This window comes from Phyllobates terribilis, unplaced genomic scaffold (genome assembly GCF_046119375.1).
Source record: "Phyllobates terribilis strain yellow unplaced genomic scaffold, ASM4611937v1 Scaffold_2__4_contigs__length_985480577, whole genome shotgun sequence".
NCBI classification, from domain to species: domain Eukaryota; kingdom Metazoa; phylum Chordata; class Amphibia; order Anura; family Dendrobatidae; genus Phyllobates; species Phyllobates terribilis.
Genome location: NW_027362762.1, coordinates 778,156,427 through 778,181,397, shown reverse-complemented (window position 1 = coordinate 778,181,397; position 24,971 = coordinate 778,156,427). Strand labels below are relative to the sequence as shown.

Sequence of the window (24,971 nt, the reverse complement as noted above, 5' to 3'; positions counted from 1 at the left end):
CATGGCTGCTGTAAGCTCACACTGCCGGGAACACGTCCGCTCCCGGCAGCGGGAGCAACTGACTGAGGTCACCGGAGTGCATTCAGTCAGCGCAGCTCCGGAGACCTCTCCTTTATGGCACTGCTGTACCGTGGGAATTTCTCACGGTACAGCAGGGTCGGAAAGGAGCTAACCGGAGCAGCGCTGCCTGAACTCCGGCGACCCCGCTTATACAATTACGGGGCTACTTTACGGCCCCGTCATTCTAGCGGCGGCAGCGGTTCAGAGCGGTCACATTTGTGGCTGCTCTAAACTGGAGATCTTCGTGGGACACTCGTGGACTACTACGGAGGGGTAAGGATAAGGTTGTGGTTTATTTTTTTATATTTTATTACAGGAGATCGATGGTTTTGGGGCATTAGGTGTCTAGGTGAGTATAGGTGTAGTTTTTTTATTTTTTACTTTATTTTAGGTGGCGATCGTCGGGGACAGGAAATGTATAAACTAATTTATTTTAGGTAACCACTGGCCACAAATGAAATGTATTTAAAATTTATTGGGGACCAAAAACAAGTATATATGGGGGCCTAACAGAATAAAAGATGGACTACTACGGAGGGGTAAGGATAAGGTTGTGGTTTATTTTTTTATATTTTATTACAGGAGATCGATGGTTTTGGGGCATTAGGTGTCTAGGTGAGTATAGGTGTAGTTTTTTTATTTTTTACTTTATTTTAGGTGGCGATCGTCGGGGACAGGAAATGTATAAACTAATTTATTTTAGGTAACCACTGGCCACAAATGAAATGTATTTAAAATTTATTGGGGACCAAAAACAAGTATATATGGGGGCCTAACAGAATAAAAGATGTGTATAGGGGCAAAAATAACATTTTGGGCAGTTTAAATAGCAGGATCAGGCTGATGGAAACTACTACTCCCATCGAGCTGATCCTGCTTACATGAGTGGACGGGGGACAGACATAGGCTGATGGAGTAGTAGTGTCACATCGGCCTATGTCTGCCTGCACACACACACCCGCAGACATCCCGCACACATCGCGTGCACACCCGCAGACATCGGGCGCACACCCGCAGACATCGCACAGACACCCGGACACACTCGCAGACATCGCACAGACACCCGCACACACCAATCATGACTGGTCTGATGGTCTGGGAGGTGAGGCTCAGCTGTGTGGCCGTGGGAAAGTTCATGTGAGTTCATGCAATGCAGTCAAGCATGAACTCACATGAACCCTCTGAGGGCACCGCGGCTACTTCAAATGAACAGCTGATCGGCATCACCTGATACCTCAGCTGTTCATTTGAAATAACCGGCAGGAGAGTGCAGCACAGAACGGGAAAGCTGGCGGTGAAGTCTTTTCACTGCCGGCTTCCCCGCTCGGGTCCTTCGCTCCCCACTCCTTGGTGCTGCGCTCCCCGCCCGGTCCTAACTTACGATCGGGATGGGAGGTGGCGAGGAGAGCAGAGGATCGGGGTGAGAGGCTGCGGGGAAACAGTATGGGGCTGTGTGATTGTTTAAAAGCTGGCAGCTTTTTACCGCCCGCCGGCTTTTTGCCGCCCGCCGGCTTTTAAACAATCAGGAGAATTCTCCCACGCTGGGATGGCATTCTGATGACAGGCTGGATCGCAGCTGAGCGCTGCCATCCAGCTTGTCATCCTTCAGAGACACTGCAGAGCGCAGGCATTATGGGAACTTCCGATTCCGGTATTCGATATTGTAAAAGTATCGGAACTCAGTATCGGAATCGGCCGATACCCGATATTACAGTATCGGAATGCTCAACACTAGTCGTTACTGTGGCCCTGCGCTATGTGTCTTTAAATTGTTAGTGGGGTTTTTCCTAAATTTTGTCAGCTGTTGGGCTTACTGCATACCCTATAACTGTATAGCACACCCACTCCTTTGTAATGGAAACATGTCATTACTGTGGTCTTGCTCTGTGTCTTTAAATTGTTAGTGGGGTTTTTCCCAAATGTTGTCAGCCCTTGCAGTACAGCATTACCACTATAGGAGACCCGCTCCTTTAAATGAGTTTACTGAGACCCTCCTCTATGTCTCTTCAAAAGGGTGTTGGATTGCGTCTAAATTTTTGGCAGCCCTTGCAGTCACTGCATACGCAATAACAGTATAGGAGACCCACTCATTAATAATGAGAACAACAAAGCATAGCCGGCTGATGGCTCTCTAACAATAGCACAGGTCAACTGCGGGCCCTTTAAGAATAGTAATGGCCGCCTGATGGCCCTATAAAAATAGGCTTTGTGACTTTCAGAGTCCCTCCATCATAAATGAAACAGGATGTGTCTGATGATGTGTCACACACCACATGGCTAGATAAGATTGTAAGATGTTAAAATGACTTTTCCCAGTAAATGCATTTGTCTTAAAAAATAACGTAAAAAAAAAACAACACAGTAGGATCTTTTTTAAGTATAAAAACCAGAGTCGCCAATGTAACCTCAATGTAATCACATTGTTCAGCTCCTGCACCTCCTCCTCCAGTTAGGCCTCCATCTATGAAATGACCACATAAGTCACAAGCTGAAAACACTGCAGCACTGCCTTGGCCAAGTGGCAACAGGCTGTGCTGAAGATAACATGCTTAATGCTTAGGTGACAAACCACCCAGCACTGCAGAGTTGTTGAAAGCTGTAACATAGCAGCCTGATCGACTCTCACCGCTGAACATACAGCCAGGCATGGTCGTGTGTGACAATGGGCGGAACCTGGTGATGGAGAAATGACAGCCGGAGTAGATAAGGTTTCCCTCTATGCCAGTCTTTTCACTGAGCCAAAGAATATGGCTGTGGTGAAATACAACTCCCACTGAGAAGCAGTTTCAAACTGAAAAACATTGGGCCCACCAGAGGATTTAATTCTGAGGGTTTACCTTTCTCCCCCGCTCAAGAGCTGCAAAGTTTGCGCCATCACAAACTCTCCTGATGGAGAAGCCAGGGCCCTCCCAAGGATTCTCGGGTGGGACTGTCCAACCCTGCCAAAGAAGCAGTCCTGACTAAGAAAAGGTTCCCAGACACTCTATGGCTCCTTTTTTACTGAGGTGGAAACTCACGCAAACACGTGGAGAGCATACAAAATCCTTGCAGATATTGTCCTTGCTGGGATTTGAACCCAGGATTCCAGCGCTGCAAGGCTTCAGTGCTAACCACTGAGCCAATGTGCTGCCGTTCACCTTCTGATATCTAACAGGCTGGAGAAACTTGCACATTTGCCACTCTATCTTCAGCTCCTTTGTGAGAAACTAATGTATTTGGGCAGCCACTCAGTCTACCAAATAGAATTCCTGAGAAGGAAATTGGGGATGGCTTCGCTACTTGTACTGGGGGCAGTGCTAATACCATGGCGTCGTACCATAGTTTACTGGAAGTATTCCAGACTGGTAGGAGGCAAGCAGATTCCCACAGAAAGGTACCAGCAGTAATGTTCAGGTACCCTTGCTTGTGGAAGGCAGAGATGATACCGGCAGAAATAGTGGCGGTTGGGGACCGAGTATGAACACCTGGCCGCCACCGCCATGAGGTTGTGAAAAGCTTCTGCCTCCATGAGCCTAAAAGGCCACATTTCAAGTGATGTTTGTGTGTTGAAGCACCACCGACAAGTGTGAGCTGATGTTGGATGGGCTGATGACATTGCTTATGCGCCAAGCTGCATTAGAGGACTTTCTGGGAGAAAGGACAGCTGGAGTAGATACGGTTTCCAAAAAGTCAGTCCTTTCACCGAGCTAAAAAATATGGCTGTGGTGAAATATAACTCACTGACAAGCTGTGGACTGGCTCCATACAGTCCCTGGCCACATTCACTTGTCCACATGTTTGTGGTTAGGCGGTCCTTCCCAGTAAGTGCACTGGGGAGGGTACGGGTAATGTTGTGGAACCCGTGCTTGTGGAAGGTGGAGAAGACACCGGGACAAATAGTGGCGGCTGCGGACCGAGTATGGACACCCGGCCGCTGCCACCATAAGGTTGTGGACAGGTTCCATGAACCTAAAAGGCCAAATTTCAAGTGCAAGCAGCTGTTAAAAATTTGACAGTATAGTATTGCAGCCTGTTTTGGCAACATACTTGCACTTGCATTCCAAGGAATGGAGTAGGGACAACTAAAAGCTGCACTGGGACAAGGATGTGGATGGTGATTGTTGCAAGTCGCATGCGCCAAGGATCACTTATGATGGGCACACTTTTAGGCAGTGACCTGGAAGTCAGAAATGCTTCCAGAGGTCTTCACCATGCTGTTCCCATGTCTTTTCAGCACTGTATGCATGTGTCTGATGATGTGTCACACACCACATGGCCAGATAAGGTTGTAAAATGTTAAAATGACATTTCCTGGTAAATGCATTTGTCTTTGCTGAAAGCAATGCAAAAGTGCAAAAACGCATCAAAAACGCTACGTGTGAACATAACCCAAGGTGTGGAGGAGTATTTTTGTTTTTGGATATTTATTTTGCCTTATATACAAGTCATTACCCCGGAAAGGATGTTCCTTAACATTTTTCCCAGGAAAATCCATTTTGGTTTCGTTTCTGTATGTTTTATTGTGAGTCTGTAAAAGTGGCGTAATACCTCTGACAACATTGTTGATAGCAGTGACCTGGGAGTCAGAAATGCTTCCAGGGGTCTTCCCCATGCTGATCCCATGTCATTTGAGCACTGTTCTCATTGATTTGGGCAATTTTTAAGCCCTCTGCAGACCGCTGGGGAAAGCTGCCGGAAAAATGCTCAAGTTTCCCATAGACTTACATTGGGCTCGTTACTCGGCCCGAGCTCTCGAGCATTCCAATTTGCTTGACTCAAACGAGTACCCGAGCATTTTAGTGCTCATTCATCACTAATCATAATACTTTTGAACTTGCTTTTGCTCTCAAAAATAATTCTATACCAAAATATCATTCTAAATGGTCATTGTGGAACTCACACTTCTCTTCCTATGTGGAGACAATTAAACAAGAGTTACACTAAAATTTGCCTATATAGTCAAATGAATACATAATCTGATCTATTATTCTTGTTACTAATAGTAAGTTTCATACTTCTATTTTTTCTGTGTGAAATACTATCGCAGAAGACTATTCACTTTTCCTTTTTTACCCCTTTAGTTTTCCTTATTCTTCTTTTATCTTTCCTTAATTTTTCCATCTCCTCTTTCCTTCCTTTATTCCCACCTCCTCCTTGGTTGCAAGTTTGTTTTTTCCCTTCCCTAGTTTATCCTTTCTTTTCCGAGTCCTAAAGTATCCTTATTTTAATATTTATTTTTTTCCTTTACTTTTGGTAAGTAATGATTTATTTCCTATAAACTCCATTGTTTGTAAACAAACTTTATATGCAAATTTATATTCCATATATTGCTGTTTTTATGAGGATTGGGATGGTTGCTTTCTCTTAGGCTGTGTGCCCACGATGCGTTTTTTAAGCGTTTCTGCAGCGGCAAAAACGCTGCAGAAATGCTTAAAAAACGCTTGGTAGAAGGCCTGCCATGTTCCCCAATGATAATCCGCATGTGCTGTGCACATGCTGCGGAAATTTCCGCTGCGGGTTATCATTGTGGAAAAAAGCGCAGCGCTACCAATTATTTTGCGGAAGCGCTGCGTTTTCGCCGCCATTGACATTCATTGGAACGCTTGGATTCTGCATCACAGCATCTGTACATGCGGAATCCATGCGTTTCAATATGCGGATGGTACCCGGGTCTAGAGGACAGGAGACTCCCCTCCGGACCCGGGTACCATAGAACATGTAATAAAAAAAGTGAAATAAAAAATAAATATTATATTTACCTTCTGAAGGCCCCAGGTCTCTTTGTCTTTGCTTGCCGGCAGATCGCGGTGGACTCAAGGACTTGCACTGACGTCATAGTCATGTGACGGCAAGTCCTTCAGTGTAGTGTACCTCGAGCTGCCGGCAAGCCAGGACGGAGTGAAGCAAGACTCCGAGGGCCATCAGAAGGCAAGTATAGATTTTTTTTTTTTTTTTTTGACATTCTTTGGGGTTACACTATATAAATCCATGCCGGTTGCATGGATTTATAAAGTGTGACCAAGTTGACAAGCACTTTCCAAGTGATGCTAAAATTGCTTGGAAAGAGCTTGTCATCCCGCATGCAGAAATGCATGTGAAGAACTCTTCACATCCGCATGTCCCTGGCAGGAAAAACGCAAGTACAATACGCATGCATTTTTTCTGCCAGGGAGAAAAAATCCTGAGCATTTCTGCATTGTGGGCACATAGCCTTACCCCATTTTGTTAAACAAAAAAACCCCTTTAATAAAAATTATTGAAACAGAATTAAAAACATTATTAAAAACGAGTACATGTTACTTTCTGGTTCTAATTAATAAAAATACTAAAGGGAATACAATCTTTTTAAAGCAAAAATTTCATTTCCATGCAATTTAATAGTTCCAAGATTTACAAATTTACAAAGAAATCTAAAGTAGAAAAATTTAATTCTTGAACTTCGATACCATCATGTTACCTAATTTTAAAACTGATCATTATCACCAGTGGCCATTGACCTTGACCACCTTCTTCATTGTTCGCACCATGAACTTTTCAGCCTTTTTGCCTCTCCATAATCCTTAAATCCTATTTTCCCCTTAAATTGGTCATGCATAAAATCAATTAAATATACACATCAGTAGATAGCAAGACAAATATATTGTGTACTTTACTAATACATTTAAATACAGTACAGACCAAAAGTTTGGACACACCTCATTTAAAGATTTTTCTGTATTTTCATGACTATGAAAATTGTACATTCACACTGAAGGCATCAAAACTATGAATTAACACATGTGGATTTATATACTTAACAAAAAAGTGTGAAACAATTGAAAATATGTCTTATATTCTAGGTTCTTCAAAGTAGCCACCTTTTGCTTTGATGACTGCTTTGCACACTCTTGGCATTCTCTTGATGAGCTTCAAGAGGTAGTCACCGGAAATGGTTTTCCAACAATCTTGAAGGAGGTCCCAGAGATGCTTAGCACTTGTTGGCCCTTTTGCCTTTACTCTGCGGTCCAGCTCACCCCAAACCATCTCGATTGGGTTCAGGTCTGGTGACTGTGGAGGCCAGGTCATCTGGCTTAGCACCCCATCACTCTCCTCCTTGGTCAAATAGCCCTTACACAGCCTGGAGGTGTGTTTGGGGTCATTGTCCTGTTGAAAAATAAATGATGGTCCAACTAAACGCAAACCGGATGGAATAGCATGCCGCTGCAAGATGCTGTGGTAGCCATGCTGGTTCAGTATGCCTTCAATTTTGAATAAATCCTCAACAGTGTCACCAGCAAAGCACCCCCACACCATCACACCTCCTCCTCCATGCTTCACGGTGGGAACCAGGCATGTAGAGTCCATCCGTTCACCTTTTCTGCATCGCACAAAGACACGGTGGTTGGAATCAAAGATCTCAAATTTGGACTCATCAGACTAAAGCACAGATTTCCACTGGTCTAATGTCCATTCCTTGTGTTCTTTAGCCCAGACAAGTCTCTTCTGCTTGTTTCCTGTCCTTAGCAGTGGTTTCCTAGCAGCTATTTTACCATGAAGGCCTGCTGCACAAAGTCTCCTCTTAACAGTTGTTGTAGAGATGTGTCTGTTGCTAGAACTCTGTGTGGCATTGACCTGCTCTCTAATCTGAGCTGCTGCTAACCTGCGATTTCTGAGGCTGGTGACTGGAATAAACTTATCCTCAGAAGCAGAGGTGATTCTTGGTCTTTCTTTCCTGGGGTGGTCCTCATGTAAGCCAGTTTCTTTGTAGCGCTTGATGTTTTTTGCAACTGCACTTGGGGACACTTTCAAAGTTTTTCCAATTTTTCGGACTGACTGACCTCCATTTCTTAAAGTAATGATGGCCACTCATTTTTCTTTACTTAGCTGCTTTTTTCTTGCCATAATACAAATTCTAACAGTCTATTCAGTAGGACTATCAGCTGTGTATCCACCAGATTTCTGCACAACAGAACTGATGGTCCCAACCCCATTTATAAGACAAGAAATCACACTTATTAAACCTGACAGGGCACACCTATGAAGTGAAAACCATTTCCGGTGACTACTTCTTGAAGCTCATCAAGAGAATGCCAAGAGTGTGCAAAGCAGTCATCAAAGCAAAAGGTGGCTACTTTGAAGAACCTAGAATATAAGACATATTTTCAGTTGTTTCACACTTTTTTGTTAAGTATATAATTCCACATGTGTTAATTCATAGTTTTGATGCCTTCAGTGTGAATGTATAATTTTCATAGTCAGGAAAATGCAGAAAAATCTTTAAATGAGAAGGTGTGTCCAAACCTTTGGTCTGTACTGTATGTAATTTCTTTTACTCACTTCTCCAGCTCATATAATCTCTTCTCATCCCTCCTACACTTGGGCAGCATACTTGTCATCAGTCATCTACATGTTATTATGTACTCCTTACTTCATATAATATATCACTAAGTAAACAGGACCAACCATGTGTTATAATTTAGTGATTTTTTTTTAAATATTCATAATTTTCAAGTAACTACAATACTTCTTGAACAGAAAACAGAATTCCAGCAATAAAGCTGTAAATACGATGAGAAATTCCATGTGCTCCGCCTTTGTTTGGCACCTAATATCATCTTCTGTGGAGGATGATCTTCACAGGTGCACCCGGCATCCTCAGCCCTTCATCCTTGGTGCCCCTTGCACTAACTAGGCCCTGCACCGTCATGACATCATGACCTAGTCATTAGGCCTTACATTAAGTCATGATGAGTGTTGTGCTTGATGTGAGGACATTGCAGTGCCTAATAAGAGATGGTGGCACTTAGGATGACTGACTCAGGATTCCAGATGCAGACATGAAGATCAGCTACCACGGAGGACCAAACTTTAGACTAGAACGATGCATGGCAAATTGAATTCTTCATCTCTTTGGGATAAACATGAGAGAAAAGTATTGTACTAAATTACAAATTTACAACAGTAACTTAGATAATCAAAGACAGAACACGACAAGGAATATTGGATTTGGCAAAGAATCTAGTTGTATGTCCTTGGGAGTCAAATGGTGGGAAAAAAACATATACAGGAAAAACATTTTCTTTCACAAAAAAACAACAAAAAAGCAAAGCAAAAACAAACAAACAAAAACAATGGATTGTGATCTAGCAGGACATCTGTTCACCATAATCATGTTATTTTAGTTGCTACACAGAACTTATACTTTTAATAAGCCTGAAAATAAAATAAGCTACAAAATGTATACATAAAACTTACCAACCATCCAGTCCATTTCCTCTATGTTGTCTCCGTATAAGTCGTGTTGGCTTCTCCCTCTAAACTCCTTGGTGGTATATAAAGGAGTGTGGATATGAAGGAAAGATACAAAAAGAAGAAATGGCCTGTTTTTGTTCCTGAAACATGATAGAAACCAATGATTAGTGATATGGTTGGTAAAAAAACATATAGCTATCAATTTAAATTGATGATGGGACTTGCCCCCTCTTTTTCAGTTTCTGTCATAGGGCAGTGAAAGCACTGTAGCTCTGTATATTCTTTGGGACTTGTGGTATCATACAGGGTGCTTAAAGCATAACTGTCATTTTAATTTTTATTTATTAAATCAATGGTACACATGAAAATAAGAAACTTTGTAATATATCTGACTGGACAGAACATTCATTTCATTTCAAAAATCTTCCCATTCTTGGAGAAAATCTGTATTTTGGTAAAGACAGATTGTTTGCTACATTATTGTGATAGGAGAGGCAGAGCTCTGCCTCCATCCCCCCATCTATATAGAATCTTATCAGAAGCAACTCCCATCTCCTATCACAATAATACAGCACTCTGTCTCCACCGAAAACAAATTTTACCCAGAATTGAGGATTTTGAAAATGAAAGATCAGTCCTATTGGAGAAAGCAGTGGATTTCTCTGATAAGATATATTAAAAAGTTACTTATTTTCATGTGTATTACTGATTTATAGAAAAAAAAGCCCCTAAGCCTGTTTTCACCTTCATGACCAAGCCAAATTTTACAATTCTGACCACTGTCACTTTATGAAGTAATAACTCTGGAACACTTCAACGGATCTCACTGATTCTGAGATATTTTTTTTCGTGACACATTGTACTTCATCTTCGTGGTAAAATTTCTTCGAAATGACTTGTGTTTGTGAGAAAAATGGAAATTTGGCAAAAATGTTGAATATTTTGCAATTTTCAAACTTTTAATTTTTATGCCCTTAAATTAGAGAGTTATGTCACACAAAATAGTTTATAAATAACATCTCCCACATGTCTACTTTACATCAGCACAATTTTTGAACCATTTTTTTTTTTTGTTAGGAAATTTTAAGTGTTAAAAGTTGACCAGCAATTTCTCATTCTCCCAACAAAATTTACAAAACCATTTTTTTAGGGACCACGTCACATTTGAAGTCACCTTGAGGGGTCTGTATGACAGAAAATACCCAAAAGTGACACCATTCTAAAAACTGCACCCCTCAAGGTGCTCAAAACCACATTCATGAAGTTTTCTTAATCCTTCAGATGCTTCACAGGAATTAATGAAATATGTAAAGCAAAAATAAACATTTAACTTTTTTTCACAAAAATGTTACTTTAGCCCCTTTTGTTTTTACTTTCACAAGGGTAACAGTAGAAAATGGACCCCAAAATTTGTTGTGTAATTTCTCCTGAGCACACCACGGGGAAAAAACACTGTTTGGGAGCATGGCAGGGCTTGGATGGGAAGGAGTGCCATTTGATCTTTTGAATGTAAAATTTGCTGGAAAAATTAGCGGATACAATGTCATGTTTGGAGGGCTCCTGAAAATAAAGCCATGAAAATAATAAAAAAAATCATATTTCTTCCTCAAAAATGTTTTTAGACCCAAATTTTTCAATTTCACAAGGGTGACAAGAGAAATTGCACCATACAATTTGTTGTGCAATTTCTCCTGAGTATGTAGATACCCCATATGTAGGGGAAAACTGCTGTTTAGGCGCGTGGCATGGCTTGGAAAGGAAGGAGCACCATTTGACTTTTTGAATGTAAAATTTGCTGGATTAAATAGCAGACATCATGTTGCATTTGGCGAGCCCCTGATGTGTCTAAACAGTGGAAACCCCCCACAAGTGACACTATTCTGTAAACTAGACCCCTCAGGGAACTTATCTAGATGTGTGGTGAGCACCTTGAAACCCCCAGGTGCTTCACAGAAATTTATAATGCTGAGCCATGAAAATAAAAAAATCTCATTTTTCCCACAAAAATGTTTTTTTAGCCCCAAATTTTGCATTTTCCTAAGGGTAACAGGAGAAAGTGGACCCCAAAATTTGTTGTGCAGTTTCTCCTGAGTATGCAGATACTTAATATGTAGGGAAAAACTAGTGTTTGGGCGCACAGCCGGGCTCAGAAAGGAAGGAGTGACGTTTTGGAACGCAGACTTTGATGGAATGGTCTGCAGGTGTCATGTTGTGTTTTGAGAGCTCCTAAACAGTCAGAAGTGACCCCATTTTGGAAACTAGACCCCTTAAAGAATTTATGTAGATGTGTGGTGAGCACCTTGAACTCTTAGGAGCTTCACAGAATTTTACAATGTTGATCTTTGAAAATGAAAAATTTTCATGAGGATAGCAGGAGAAAATGGACCCCAAAATTTGCTGTGCAATTTCTTCTGAGTATGTCGATACCCAATATGTGGTCGGAAACTACTTTTGAGGCACAGTGCAAAGATCAGAATAGAAGGAGCTCCATATTGGAATTCAGATTTTGCTGGACTGGTTTGAGTGCGCCATACCATATTGGCAGAGCCCCTTAGGGAGCCCATTAGGTGCTAGAACAGCAGAACCCCCCATAAGAGACCTCATTTTACAACTACACCTCTCAATGAATTCATCTAGGGGTGCAGTGATCATATTGACATGACAGATGTGTCACAGAATTTTAGACCATTGAGCAGTGAAGAAAAAAATAATTACAATTTTAACAAAAAAATTTTTAGCCCCAGATTTTACATTTTCACACTGGAAAATGGGTAAAAATGGTATGAATTTGTCCCACATTCTCTGCTGAATGTAGAAATACCCCATGTGTCACTGTATAATACTGCTTAGCCACTGAGTGAGACTTGGGAGGGAGCGCTATTTGCTTGCTGGAGCGCAGATTTTTCTAGAATAGTTTGCAGACTACATAAACAGAGCCCCTAAGTGCTAGAAGAGCAGAACCCCCCTCAAGTGACCCCATTTTGGAAATTACACCCCTTTGGGAGTTTATCTGCAAGTGTAGTGACGATTTTGACTCCATGGGTGTTTTCCAGAAAAAAAGTAGCAGTGAATGTTGCTGAATGAAAATTGCAAACTATCAATGTAGTGACCAGTACGTTGTAGTAACCAATACTTTGGAATGACCAGTATGTTGTTCCCAGCTCATGCTTCTGGAGACATGCATACATTGCTACAGAAATGCCAAACATGTGGACTGCGCTTTAGACACACTGGGGCTCAGAAAAGAGGGGGTATTTGGAATTGGGCCTGCAGAATTTGCTGAATTTCTTTTTGGGGGGCGAGGAGCCATTTAGCTTTTCCAGAGCATTTGTGCTACCAGTAACATGGAAGTCCCCTATATTTCCGATAACAGATGATGAACCTGAGTGGGGACTTGCTTTTTTTGTGGATTGAGTTGAAACGTTTTATGGGAACATTTTACATAACATTTGGGATCACATTTATCCGGCGCTCTACGCTGAGCACTTATATTGAGGGGTTTCCATCGAAATCTCTGAGTGACATGATTCAGATGAAACCCGCGATGGATCCATCCAATATAATAAGGCAGCAGAGTTACTCTGGACTTTGTCTGGCCTCTGTTCAGCGGTATCCTTTTTTTTCAGAGGTGCACAAAATTGTGGCCGACTTTCATGCACGCCTAAAAAGACGGGCACCTCGGGATCACAGGCCAGATGACGTCCACAGTGTCTCCATATGCCTCATTATAGAGAGTCTTCCATCAGGGTCCCATCTGAATGATGTATTTCAGAGATGTACTCGAAATCCCCTGTATAAGTGCTCAGCGTAGAGCGCAGGATAAATGTGAGCAGAGGGTTATTGCGGTCTTTGGGAGGCAGAATAAACAACTCAACAGCAGGTGAAGAATTGGTTTTATTTATTTTTTACGCCATTCCTCATGCGGTATAAGTGATTAGATGACTTTATTCTTCAGCGATACCAGATTTATATTGGGTTTTTATGTTTGGCAGCTGTCACACACTAAAAGACACTTTTTATTGCATCGCCATATTTTGAGAGCTATAATTTTTCCATATTTCGGCCAACAGAGTCATGTGAGGGCTTGTGTTTGCGGGACTAGATGACGATTTTATTGGTACCATTTTCGGGCACATGACATTTTTTGATCGCTTTCTATTCTGATTTTTGGGAGGCAAGCGAATGAACAAAATTCAGCAATTTAGGATAAGGCAGCTTTATTCTTTGGGTCACTACAATTACAGGGATTCCACATTTATATCTTTTTTATGTTTTGGCGCTTTTACACAATAAAAACTATTTTGTAGAAAAAATTATTATTTTTGCAACGCTTTATTCTGAGAGCTATAACTTTTTTATTTTTCCGCTGATGGAGCTATATGGAAGCTTGTTTTTTTGTGGGAAAAGGTGACATTTTAAGCGGTATCATTTTTATTTACATTCATCTTTTTTATCACACTTTATTCCACTTTTTGTTTGGCGGTATGATGAGAAAGCCTCGTTGTTTTTTTTACGGTGTTGACTAAAGGGGTTAACTAGTGGAACAATTTTATAGGTCGGGTCATTCCGGACGTGACGATACCAAATATGTGTACTTTTTTTTTTCATAAAAATATGTATTTACGGGTGCAATATATTTTTATTTTTTTCATTATTTTTTTTATATATTTTTACACTTTTTTATTTTTCACTTTGTCCCATTATGGGACTTTCACTTTTTGCAAGCTGATTGATTTACATGCTGTCAGCGCTGCACTGACAGGCAAACTTGCTAGATCATGCACTGTGCATAATCTATCAACTTTGCAAGCTCTACTTTGTTGCTAGAGTGCAATGTATTCAATCTACAAAGCACCAATACGAGTCATGAAAAGCCAAAACGGGTTTATCAAAAATAATCAAAATAAATAATGAACATACACATTATTGAACACAAACATGAAAAAGAGCCAAGCCAACGGGCTGTACACTCCCCTTGAAAAAGGTGCCTTGTGTACCAAAACGTGCGTAGGGGCACGAGATCTGGGGGTGAAGCAGGTGGGCAAGGTAATTACTATGTAAATATACTGAGCTAACATCGTCAGTTTGGATTGAAATGGATTCATGATTAATGTACAGTACAGACCAAAAGTTTGGACACACCTTCTCATTTAAAGATTTTTCTGTATTTTCATGACTATGAAAATTGTACATTCACACTGAAGGCATCAAAACTATGAATTAACACATGTGGAATTATATACTTAACAAAAAAGTGTGAAACAACTGAAAATATGTCTTATATTCTAGGTTCTTCAAAGTAGCCACCTTTTGCTTTGATGACTGCTTTGCACACTCTTGCCATTCTCTTGATGAGCTTCAAGAGGTAGTCACTGGAAATGGTTTGCACTTCACAGGTGTGACCTGTCAGGTTTAATAAGTGTGATTTCTTGCCTTATAAATGGGGTTGGGACCATCAGTTGTGTTGTGCAGAAGTCTGGTGGATACACAGCTGATAGTCCTACTGAATAGACTGTTAGAATTTGTATTATGGCAAGAAAAAAGCAGTTAAGTAAAGAAAAACGAGTGGCCATCATTACTTTAGGAAATGAAGGTCAGTCAGTGCGAAAAATTGGGAAAACTTTAAAAGTGTCCCCAAGTGCAGTTGCAAAAACCATCAAGCGCTACAAAGAAACTGGCTCACATTAGGACCACCCCAGGAAAGGAAGACCAAGAGTCACCTCTGCTTCTGAGGATAAGTTTATCCGAGTCACCAGCCTCAGAGTTTGCAGGTTAACAGCAGCTCAGATTAGAGACCAGGTCAATGCCTAGCAGCAGACAAATCTCTACAACAACTGTTAAGAGGAGACTTTGTGCAGCAGGCCTTGATGGTAAAATAGCTGCTAGGAAACCACTGCAAAGGACAGGCAACAAGTAGAAGAGACTTGTTTGGGCTAAAGAACACAAGGAGTGGACATTAGACCAGTGGAAATCTGTGCTTTGGTCTGATGAGTCCAAATTTGGTTCCAACCACTGTGTCATTGTGTGACGCATTAAAGGTGAAAGGATGGACTCTACATGCCTGGTTCCCACCGTGAAGCATGGAGGAGGAGGTGTGATGGAGTGGGGGTGCTTTGCTAGTAACACTGTTGGGGATTTATTCAAAATTGAAGGCATACTGAACCAGCATGGCAACCACAGCATCTTGCAGCGGCATGCTATTCCATCTGGTTTGCGTTTAGTTGGACCATCATTTATTTTTCAACAGGACAATGACCCCAAACATACCTCCAGGCTGTGTAAGGGCTATTTGACCAAGAGGGTGAGTGATGGGGTGCTACGCCAGATGACCTGGCCTCCACAGTCTCCAGACCTGAACCCAATCGAGATGGTTTGGGGTGAGCTGGACCGCAGAGTGAAGGAAAAGGGCAAACAAGTGCTAAGCATCTCTGGGAACTCCTTCAAGATTGTTGGAAGACCATTTCTGGTGACTACCTCTTGAAGCTCATCAAGAGAATGCCAAGAGTGTGCAAAGCAGTCATCAAAGCAAAAGGTGGTTACTTTGAAGAACCTAGAATATAAGACATATTTTCAGTTGTTTCACACTTTTTTGTTAAGTATATAATTCCATATGTGTTAATTCATAGTTTTGATGCCTTCAGTGTGAATGTACAATTTTCATAGTCAGGAAAATACAGAAAAATCTTTAAATGAGAAGGTGTGTCCAAACTTTTGGTCTGTACTGTACATTTTGTACATGTTTTACTTGAATACATGTTGACTGATACTCTCACATGGGGGGTCTCAGCAATATGACTCCTTGAATAATGTTATGATTGAAGCAGGATACCTAATGTTGAAAACACATGTTTATTAGTGATGAGCGAGCACTAAAATGCTCGGGTACTCATTGCTCGAGTCGAGCAAATTGGAATGCTCGAGTGCTCGACCCGACCATCGAGCCCAATGTAAGTTGAGCATTTTGTCGGCAGCCCTCCTGGAGGTCTGCAGGGGGCTTAAAAATAGCCAAAATCGATGGGAATAGTGCTGAAATGACATGGGAACAACATGGGGAAGACCCCTGGAAGCATCTCTGACTCCCAGGTAACTGCTCACAATAAAACACACAAAAACAAAACCAAAATGGATTTTCCTGGGAAAAGCGTTAAGGAACATTCTTTCCAGGGTAATGGCTTGCATATAAGGCAAAATAAATGACCCTCCCAAAAAAATGCTCCTCCACACCTTGGGCTATGTTTACAAGTAGCGTTTCTGATGCGTTTTTGCACTTTTGCATTGCTTTCAACAGTGAAAAATAACAGTAAATGTCATTTTAACATTTTACTACCTTATCTTCACATGTGGTGTGTGAGACATGTTCAGACGCATCCTGTTTCATTCATGAAGGAGGGACTCTGAAAGTAATAAAGTCTATTTTTATAGGGCCATCAGGCAGCCCTTACTATTCTTAAAGGGCCAGCAGTTGGCCCTCACTATTGTTAGAGGGCCATCAGCTGGCTATGTTGGGTTGTTCTCATTATTAAAGAGTGGGTCTCCTATACTGTTATTGCGTATGCAGTGACTGCAAGGGCCGCCAAAAATTTGGACGCATCCCAATACCCCTTTGAAGAGACAGAGGAAGACCTCAGTAAAAAATTTTTTCCCATTATAAAGGAGTGGGTCTCCTATAGTGGTAATGCCCATGTAGTGACTGTAAGGGCTGCCTAAACTTGGGAAATACCCCAATACTAATTTGAAGACACAGAGGAGGGCCACCGTAACAACAAGTTCCCATTAGAAAGGAGCAGTTCTGCTGTATGCAATGACCCAAAAGGGACCATTACAAACATTTTTGCATTCATAGGAGTCTGTGGAATCATTTATGTTTTGATGTATTACCTTGTGTCATTCTGTTAAATTAAATGCAAATTGTTGCTTTGTAATACCACTGGAGACCAGCAGGTGGTGGTATAAGTGTCGGCAATGGACTGTATTGGAGGATGTCTGATCAACATCCTCTATAGTCTGGTCACTATGGTGACCAGGGGGAGTTGACAGCTGGCGGTTAAGCCTGTCTAGAGGTGAGGCATAGGGTACAAGGGCTGCTAGGGTTAAGCATCTTTCCAGACAATCTTTTTAGAGCCCATCGCAGCAAGGCCAAACCTTTTCCCATATCAGAGTATCAGTCCCGCTGCCATCCCTCCGGCACCTGTATGGAAAACAAGAATTGCAGCTAATTGCTGAAGAACCTGCAGTGGAAAATGTTATGATCTGCAACATAAACTAAGGAAAGACTAAGCTGAATCCCTACGATGCAGCGGGCTGCCTGTTCCTTGCAAACAGACCCACCTTCATCCTCGGCTAGTCTGAACGGAGACCTATAGAATAAAAGGAGGGGTCCCTAAAAGAACTAAGGACTGGAACAAAAAAGGAACACCTCCTAACAGAAATTGTTGCAGAGCAAAAGACAAACAGACAAAAAGTACTAGAGATCCCTAAGGACCAAGCAAACTGACAGAATAGGCACAGAAGCACCTGGCTAGTAAGACAGTCTAGAAAACACTGAAGTCCAGCAAAGCCAGAAGGGCGGAGCTGGAATATATAGGCAGCTGGTCACGTGACCGCAAAACACAAGATAGCAAAAACTAACAGGAGGGTTCTAACAGAAAATTGCATTGCTAAAGAACCTGCAGTGGAAAATTGCATTGCTGAAGATCCTGCAGTGGCAAATTGCATTTCTGAAGCAGAAGAACCTGCAGTTAAAAATTGCATTGTTGAAGCAGAATAACCTGCAATGAAGAATTGCTTTGTTGAAGCAGAAGAACCTGCAGTGGAGAATTACATTGTTGAAGTAGAAGAACCTGCAGTGGGGAATTGCATTGTTTTAGCAGAGCAACCTCCAGTGGATAATTGCATTGTTGAAGTAGAAGAACCACCTGCAGTGGAGAACTACAATGTTGAGGCTGAAGAATCTACAATGGACAATTGCAATGTTGAGCCTGAAGAATTTACAATGGAGAATTGTGCTGTAGTAGCATAAGAAACTATAAAGTAGAATTGCGATGTAATATCAGAAGAAACTATAATAGATAGTTCATCATCAGAAGATTTGATAAATGAAAACATTGTTGAACCAGAGATCCTTGAAGAAGTGAAGCCTCCTCAAGATAACCGCTTAATATCGCCATCATTTGCAGATGTATCTGAAAGCATTGAGCTGAACGCATCGCCAACACTTCCTGACATTTGCTTTATAGTAAATACAGGAAATATAAGTAAAAAGAACAGTATAATCGCTGGTCTGAAACTTCTGATGACGATATTGAATATATACATTTACCGCACTTTTTGGACTGTAAGACGCACCAGATCATAAGATGCACCTAGGTTTTAGAGGAAGAAAATAGGGAAAAAAAATTGAAGCAAAAAATGTGATCATGATGCCCTGTTATGGGGGAGGGGGTCTGCTGCTGACACTCGTATTGGGGCAATGTCCCCCAATTCTGTTAATATCCTCCATCCTGGTATATATGGCTGCTCCATCCTGGTATACGTGGCCCCCATCCCCATCCTGGTATACATGGTACCCCTTTATCCCCCATCCTGGTATGCATGACACCCCTTGATCCCCCATCCTGGTATGCATGGCACTCCTTCATCCCTCTTTCTGGTATGCATGGCACCCCTTGATCCCCCTTCCTGGTATGCATAGCACCCCCTTATCCCCATTCTAGTATTCATGGCACCCCTTGATCCCCCATCCTGGTATGCATGGCACCCCTTAATCCCCCATCCTGGTATTCATGGCACCCCTTGATCCCCCATCCTAGTATTCATGGCACCCCCTGATCCCCATCTTAGTATTCATGGCAACCCTTGATGCCCCATCCTGGTATTCATGGCACCCCCTGAAGCCCATCTTAGTATTCATGGCACCCCTTGATCCCCTATCCTGGTATGCATGGCACCCCTTGATCCCCCATCCTGGTATGCATGGCACCCCTTGATCCCCCAACCTGGTATGCATGGCACCCCATGAGCCCCCATCCTGGTATGCATGGCACCCCTTGAGCCGCCATCCTGGTATGCATGGCACCCCTTGAGCCGCCATCCTGGTATGCATGGCACTCCTTGAGCCCCCATCCTGGTATGCATGGCAGCCTCTGAGCCCCCATCCTGGTTATGCATGGCACCCTCTGAGCCCCCATCCTGGTATGCATGGCACCCCTTGAGCCCCCATCCTGGTATGCATGGCACCCTCTGAGCCCCCATAATGCTGCCCACAAAAAAAATAAACAATCATACCTCCTCTCTCCTCCAGCGCTGTCCCGCTCTGCTGCCAACACTCTCATTGTGCGAGCCACGCATGGCAGGGCGCGCATGGCGTCCCTGCCATGCTCCCTCACACAGTGTGAGACGCTGTGCTGGAATAGTCACTGCTCCCCAAGCCTGTGCATGGTGAGCAGTAACCATTCAGTCTGTTCAATAGTGCGCACACTGTACCGTAGCGCGGCTCCTGCTGCCGCTCTGCGGTCAGTGTGCCTGCTATTAAAGACCATAGATATTCACTACAACCCATGGGAGTGGGTTGTAAGGAATATTCATGAGTTTTAATAGTGGGCACACAGACTGCAGAGCGCCAGCAGGAGCAGCGCTGCTGCTACAGTGTGCCGGCTATTAAGAAAATGAATATTCATTGCTCTCCACTCCCATGGGCGTGGGGAGCAGGGAATATTCATTTTCTTAAGTAGCGGGCACAGCGTAGGCTGCAGTGGGCAGCTGCAGCCTCCTGTGCCCTGCTCATCCCCCGCTGCTGCTCCCCCACACCCACCACCATGCACAGCCAAGTATATAGTATTCGGACTATAAGACGCACCCCCCACTTTCCTCCAAAATTTTGGAGGAAAAAAATGCATCTTATAGTCTGAAAAATATGGTATATACAGAACATCTCTCACATCAAAAAGATTTCCAGGAATATTCCTGAGACTCCCAGATTATTACCAGAGGAAGTGAAACATCTTCAGGAACTGACTCCCACAAATAGGACAAAAAAAGCACTTTAGTTCAAATAGTGGTCTAAATGAAGCTGATGAAAATATGTTACGGCATCTAAAGGATTGTGAATACAACTGTAGTAGAGGGCAATGAACCATCAGGAGAATTCTTGCAGGATGTGCCAGAGATGAGGAACGATTGCCATCTGCTGGCCAGGCGAAATCAAGCGGAACCAAGTTGTGCTAGAAGAGTTGAAGGGGGAGCAAATTCTGATGCCGGACGTGATCAGGTGACCCCCGGAAAGGATTTCCTGGATATAAAAGTCCAGCATGCCAAGACACAAGCAGATTTGGCGCCAGCCTGCAGAGTGGAGCAGATGTGCTCCAGAGGGACCGTAGAACCCAGCGCGACAGGCCTCAGCCATAGGCCTGCACTGCACCAGAGTCGGACACCACCTGAGAGGCTCCAGACTCCTCACAGAAGTGCCCTGAGCCCTGCGCATGTTGGTCAGAGTCAGGACCTGCGCCCCGCACTGAGTAAGTTCCCGGGACCTGATGCCGCCTGTCAAGAGCCGAGGTCTGGATCCCCTTAACCCAAGTGTGAGAGACTACCATTGACTGTCAAGCCAAGAAGAGGTAAGAGAGGACTGCCACAGGAGAGATGCGCCAGAAACAGCAGAGGAATCGCGCAACTGTAAAGGGCCGTCACTTCCAACTCTCACCTACAGTACCGGGGACAGTTGGGATTAGGATTTCAGGTTGGGTGGGGGTCGATTGGTGCATGGGAGGCTAAAAGGGATTTGATAGACTTTATCCAGAAGAGACTTGTGGCCTAGCGGGAAGAACCGGTGACCCCCGCTAGGGCCATACACCCACGACACCATACACCCATGACTGGGTGATTCACACTTTTGCAAAGGAGATTTTACAAAAGTTGTAGAAAGAAAAGTACTCCAGGAGGATTCCTAGCTGTTCACATTCTACAATGAAGTGTAGAAATCCTCTGCTTATCACTGTGCATTGCCCATACCGCAGGACAGACTTTAGGTGACCTGACAGCAGACACTCAAGCACATGCAATACTTCACCCTACTATGAGGATGAATTATGGTATGAACCGGTTACCTATTCAAGGACTATAAGAAAATTTAGAGCTCGAAGAAATTCTCCCTTTCACTTCAGTCAATTAAGGTATGAAACGCCATCAGACAAGTCAGATTCTGACATCTCTGTCATGCTCAATGACAGTGTACAATCCAATCACTTAAAGTTGAGTAGTGTTTGCTTGGGTAACACTGGAGTAGATAGAACTTAAGCCAGTCAGTTAGCAGAGGAAGGTGGCCAGCAGACCATCTGTACCAGTTTCCTCCAAGTCCCAATCTTTTAAGAACATTATCTCAGATCTGAGTACCAGTGTGCACTCAAGGTTATAGAATGTTGCAAGAGAGACTGAGCAAAAAATGTCTTTTTACATATACAGTTATTGCGTATGCATAGACTGCAACAGCTGCCTAAATGTAGGAAAAACACCAATACCAATTTAAAAACACATAGAGGAGGGTCTCAGTAACAACATGTTCCCATTAGAAAGGAGCGGTTCTCTAGTACAGTTATTGCATATGCAGTGACTACAACGGCTGCCTAAATTTTGGAAATACCCCAATATCAACTTAAAGACACATAGAGGTGGGCCTCAGTAACAAAATGTTCCCATTATAAAGAAGCAGGTATCCTATACTGTTCTTGCATATGCAGTGACTACAATGGGTGCCAAAAATTTGGAGACACTCCAATGCCCCTTGGAAGAGATGTAGAGGAGGGTCTCATGAATTTTTTTTTCCCATTATTAGGAAGTGGGTCTCCCATACTGTTATTGCCTATGCAGTGAATGCAAGGGCTGCCAAAAATTTGGAGGCACTCCAATGCCCGTTGGAAGAGACGTAGAGGAGTGCCTCATGAAAAAAATGTTCCCATTATTAGGAAGTGGGTCTCCCATACTGTTATTGCCTATGCAGTGAATGCAAGGGCTGCCAAAAATTTGGAGGCACTCCAATGCCCCTTGGAAGAGATGTAGATATGGTGATATGGTAGATATGGTGGTAATATGGTGGTGGAGGATGCGGAGGACAACAGCAAATAGACAAAATCAGGAAGCGTATACTCATGTCTGGGTGTGAAGACGTGTATGGGAATAGACCTTCCCAAAAAAAAGACACTGGATTTGAGTTGATGTTCCGCTGCTATCATTCGGTGCTGTTGAGAAGTCTGGCCCAATCCAGGCCTTGGTCAGCCTGTCATCATTCTCAGTTGACAGGCGGATGCGCCTATCAGTTATAATTCCCCCTGTGGCGCTAAAAACACGAACTGACAAAACTCTAGTGTCAGGGCTGGCCAGGACCTCCAAGGCATAAAGAGCCAGTTTATGCCACATGTCCAGTTTGGATACCAAATAATTATAAGGCACAGAGAAATCATGGAGGACGGTGGTACGACAAAGTACTCCTTCAGCATCTTCGTAAAATTATCCCTCTTTGAGAGAGTAACCCGCGCATGAGGGCCTGCACAATGGGAGGATCTGAGAAAACTGTCCCAAAACTTTGACAGTGTTCCCCAGCCTCTGCTGGATCGTATTTGTGTCTGTCTCATTTGTACTCCTTAGTTGTCCAAGAAACTGTGAACTCTGCCGCCAGCATTTTCAGATGGGAATTTTTTTAATAATTCCGCAACATGGGCCTTCCGGTACTGCCCCATTTTATTAGACCTGTCCGCCTCGGGAATAAGAGATAGAAAGTTCTCCTTGTAGAGTGTGTCTTGAAGTGTCACCAACCAGTAATGATTGTCATCCAAAATTTGGAGAATGCAGGGGTCATGGGAAAGGCAGCGTAACAAAGTCAGCCATGCGTGCCAGACTGCAAACAGGCAAGACTTCCGTGTTCTCAACAGCAGGACAACAGACCATGCTTTCCTCCTCATCCTCCTCCCTCTCTTCAGGCCATCCACACTGAACAGACTGTTTGGCAGTTGTGTGGGTAGTACTGTCTATAGCACAGGAAACTAGCTCCTGTTCTTCCTCCTCCTCCTTGTCACCCAATCAACATTGGGATGAGGTGAGGCTGTGCTGTGTGGAATCACCACGTATGGTTCCTTCCTTCATCTCATCATGCTCTGCCTGCAATGCCTCCTCTTTAATTGTGAGCAGCGATCATTTCAGAAGACAGAGAAGCGGGATGGTGACGGTAATTATGGCGTCATTGCCGCTCACCATCTTGGTGGAGTCTTCAAAGTTTTGGAGGACGGCACAGATGTCTGACATCCATGCCCACTCTTGAGATCTTATGTGTGGAGGCTGACCTGAATACCGACGGACGTTTTGAAGCTGGTACTCAACAACTGCCCTGTGCTGCTCACAAATCCTTCCCAACATATGCAACGTTGAGTTGCAACGCGTTGGGACAACGCACACCAGTCGGTGATCTGGAAGCTGCGCACGCTGCTGAAGCAGCAAGGGTGGCGGAAACTGTAGGTGACTTTCTAAAATTGTGCACATATGCGGCATACTTTTACAAGCAGATCCGAGTAGCTTTTGAGAAACCGCTGAACCACGAGGTTGAGCACATGGGCCAGGCATGGTACATGTGTGAGCTCGCCTCTCTTCAGAGCCGCCACCAGGTTCTGGCCATTGCCACACATGACCATGCCTGGCTGTAGGTTCAATGGTGACAGCCACAGATCTGCCTGCTCTTTCAGAGCTGTCCACAACTTTTCAGAGGTGTGAGTTTGTTACCTAAGCATATTAGCTTCAGCATAGCCTGTTGCCGCTTGGCCAAGCCAGTGCTGCAGTCCTTCCAGATTCTGACTGATATGAGCATTTCAGAGTTGGAAGCTGAAGAGGAGGAGGAGGTGCAGGAACTGTAGAAAGTGGGGGCAACCCTGATTGACCCAGGGCCCGCAATCCTTGGAGTCAGGAGGTCGTGTCAAGGTCCGACTGGGTCCTGGCTTCCACTCTATTAACCCAGTGTGCCATTAGTGATCTGTTCCATCCCTGCCAACAAGCACTTGTTCACATGTCCGTGGTTTGGTGGACCTTCCCAGCAACTGCGCTGTTGAGGGTACGGCTAATGTTCTGGGACACGTGCTTGTGTAATGCGTGAACAGCACAAAGGGAGTAATAGTAGTGGCTGGGGACCGAGTACCAAGTGACGGCGGCCACCATTAGGTTGTGGAAAACTTCCATCTCCACGAGCCTAAAAGGCAACATTTCGAGCGCAAGCATTTGAGAAATGTGTGAGTTTAGTAATGTGGACTGTGGGATGTTGGCTGCATATTTGCACTTGCGCTCCAAGGACTGGGGTAGGTACAACTGAACGCTGCGCTGGGACAAAGACATGGACGTGAACGCTGATGGTGGTAGTTGTGAGTGTGCAACAACAGGTGCAGGGCGGGAGGCATCTTTACATGCGCCATGGACAGGGGATTGGCATCCACGCAACAACAGCAGTGGTTTCACCCGCAGACACTGTTTCTGGGCCATGTCATTCGGCCCACTTAGTCGGGTGCTTTGCTATCATGTGCCTGGGCATGCTGGTGGTGGTCAGGCTGATAGTTTTTCTACCCCTGGTTGATGCTGGCCTGGCAGATGGTGCAAATTGCATTTTTGGGGTTACCTGCAGAGTGTTTAAAAAGAAAAACAGACTCAGGAAAACCTAACAGTTGTACTGGCAACTT

The 24,971-nt window shown here is 43.5% G+C and overlaps 1 pseudogene; it reads right to left on the bottom strand.

Annotated features, from left to right (window-relative positions):
- LOC141252976 (arylsulfatase H-like) overlaps nucleotides 1–24,971 on the bottom strand; it is a 215,921-nt pseudogene that overhangs the window by 127,197 nt on the left and 63,753 nt on the right.